Source organism: Galeopterus variegatus, unplaced genomic scaffold (assembly GCF_000696425.1).
Source record: "Galeopterus variegatus unplaced genomic scaffold, G_variegatus-3.0.2 Scaffold2264, whole genome shotgun sequence".
Lineage (NCBI taxonomy): Eukaryota > Metazoa > Chordata > Mammalia > Dermoptera > Cynocephalidae > Galeopterus > Galeopterus variegatus.
Window position 1 is genome coordinate 11,623 of NW_007728375.1, and position 3,205 is coordinate 14,827.

Here is a 3,205-nt window from a genome sequence, read left to right on the forward strand (position 1 = left end):
GAATTCAGTCCAAGCCACTGACACCCACATGCAGGCGAGGGCAAACCTCACAGCTGACACCTTGGCCCGTGGTGAGTGTCACATGCATCCCAATTTCAATAAAATATGAAAAAACATGCACCTAGTAATCAGCATGATGTGGAATGTATCTTTCCTGAGCAAACAGATGAGGAAATGATTCATTTGGCTCAAGTAAGTAACAGAAAACAAGAGTGACATGCCATTTTAGCCAGGCTCTGAGGGACCAGAGGATCTTGCCAGCAGAGGAGTGCAGTGAGCGGGGCCACCAGCATCACACCCAGGCAGGCCAGTCTGTGGGGTCTTCAGGGTCGAGTCAGGTGCCAGTTGCTTGTGGTAGGAAATGGATTTGAAGAATTGGGCAGTCAGTGGAGGGTCCCCTTGGGAACCTAAACTCCTTCTCTAGGAAAAGAAGCTTTGAGCAGATTCTAAAGAGCAGAGTAACGTGGCGGGATCTCTCGGGCAGCTGTGGAGAATGGACTGGATGGGGACAGTGGGTGGGGTGAGAGCCCAAACCTTCTGTGCCCTTCTTAGGTGAACAAGTGTAACTGCAGTGTCACCAAGGAGGCGACCAGGGGCCTGGGCTGTGTCGGGCTGATGAGTGTGGGCCAAGGGAGGGATGAATCCACTTGATAAGAATACAGGCTGGGAAGACAGACAAACCACTTGTCCTTTGTGTTTTTATAATGGGGAACACGAGCAGGTATATGGCAGGTGGGACACCTGACCCACAGTATCAAAAACCTGTTCTCAGCTCTGCCTACTTTGTAATCCGGGGGCTCAGCCTCTTAAATTCCAGAGGCTGAAGTATATGCAGAAATTCTTACCCATGACAGTAGATTTTTTGAAAATACACAGAACAGCATGAGCGATGTGTGACCCCAACACCTGCTGGTTTTATTCTTTTGGCTCTTGGCCCCCCTCTTCCAAACTCATACAGTGGGAATAAGTTATATCCAAGAAGAAGTCTCTATTTTTGGATAAAAATGTATAACATCTGGATAAAAATGTATAACCTCCCTATTGTCACACAAAACACAGGAAAATAAGCCATAAGGTTAAAACTAGGTGTTAGAGGGGAACTGATCTGACTGACAGTCAAGAATAATAATCTGAAGAGCGAACTACAGTCAGCAGAGTTTCCCACCTCTAGAAACTTCATTTCCTATATAAGTTCAGATAGTGCTGCTCAAAAAGCATTTTCATGTCTTCAGACTTTGGAGCAGAACCATTCTTGTGCCACATGAAGTGTCCAAATAAGATCCCCAGGAAGAAAGCTGAGTTGTGCCCGCTCCATTGCTACATAAGCCGGGGAAACCTGGGGTTAGAAATAGTGCTTAATAGGGCCGGCCCGCGGCTCACTGGCTGAGCGTGGTGCTGATAACACCAAGTCAAGGGTTAAGATCCCCTTACCGGTCATCTTTAAAAAAAAAAAATTAATAATAATAATAATTCCAAAACACACTTTAAGCATTTTTAGCCTAAATTTCTAAACACTGATGTGTTCAGAAAGTCCACATGGAACAGCTCAACTGTGCTCACAATAGGCATGCTCTAGCTCCCATCTGGATGCTCTCCCACTGGACGCCTGCCTTTTTTTCCTTTTTGTGACTGGCCTGTATTGAGATCCGAACCCATGACCTTGGTGTTACCAGCCCCATGATCTAGCCGAGTGAGCTAACCAGCCAACTCCGGACACCTTCCTTTTGACAGGTCTACCGAGAATACCGGAGAAGTCAGGAAGGCTCAAATAATTACCTGAAACCAGGAGAAATGACTAGAACAACTCTGTAATCTTCAGTAGGTTAATAGTAGAATTAGAAAAGGGCCTTGAAATATGGGAAGTGGAGATAATCAAGAAATGACTATGAACAACACTGTCACAAAAACTAAACTTTAAACTTATTATTTTCTAAAAAGCCTTCAATCGTCCTCAAATGTCACAACAAATCCATACTTTTTGTTGTTCTACAATCCCTCCTCTGGAAAAGGGAAGAAAATCCTTAAATCTAAAAGTGATTATTAATTACAGGTAAATAATTTCCTAAAATCTCTTCCAAGCTCAACCCTAACCAATTGAGGGTTTTTTAACCTCTTCTTCAAAGCATGTAATATCCAATTCAAAGCCTCATTATCTTCTAAACTTAACTTAGTTTTACTAAATAAATACTCAGATATCGGCATCAGTAGGTCAGCTCACTGAAAATATTCTCTGATTTGTTTTTATGGGGATATGGTTATTACGTATTTTGCATTTCCTAACTGATTAGAGAGGGCTTTAATAGTGTTGCTATGGTTTCCTAAATAAATAAGAAACAAAAAAATTTGTTCTAGGCCTTTTCTCTGGGTGTGCGTGAGACCACACTATATGCACTGTTGGGCTTGAATAGGTAATTAATTGTGTAACGTCAACATCGGGTACCTTCTCTGAGTAATTCTAAAGCAATATGCTTGTCCTTTTAGACAACTTATTAAGTACCCCATAGTGCATCGTTACAGATTACCTCAGGAATGGATTGCAGATAACGGCACAGCAGTTCGTGGAACGTTTGTTGTTTGGACCCAACATCCGGTGAGTAAGAAGCCTAAGCGAAGAAGATGCGAGATGGAAAGCAGATGTGAACAGGAACGGTGATTAATAAACAGAACTGACCAGAAATGCCTGCCCCAAATTGCGGGAGACTTACTGAACAAAGCCCATCCTTACTGCGTCTTTTCATGCATTCTACGATGTGAGGCTCTAGTAACTTAGTGCCCTATTATAGCTACTGCTGTGAATCGTATCTTTCTCCCCAGAAGGGCTCTATTACTTTAGATTCAAGAGCACTTATTTTTGAAATTATTCAACAGGAAAAAAGCCAGGAACTAAAAACAGGGCTAAAGCAAGACACCGCCACGAGGTGGCGCTGCGGCAGTAGACTTGGGACGAATGCAGCTCGCGGGAGCTCGCGCCAGCGCGGGTGCTTTGCGGGGCCCGTGAACGGCGGCCGGGCCTCCGCGCCCGGGACGGACTGCATCTAGCGTGTTGTGACCGTCACTCCCCCATCTGTTTTCCTCTCGGAGGCCGTGCCGTCCCCTCGATCAGGGCGCGCCAGCCTCGTTGCTGGTCCTCGATCCCCAGGGCCAGCCGGAGCCCGGGGCGTCCGAGGAGGGCTGCTGGGGCGGGCCCCGAACTCCCTGAAACGTC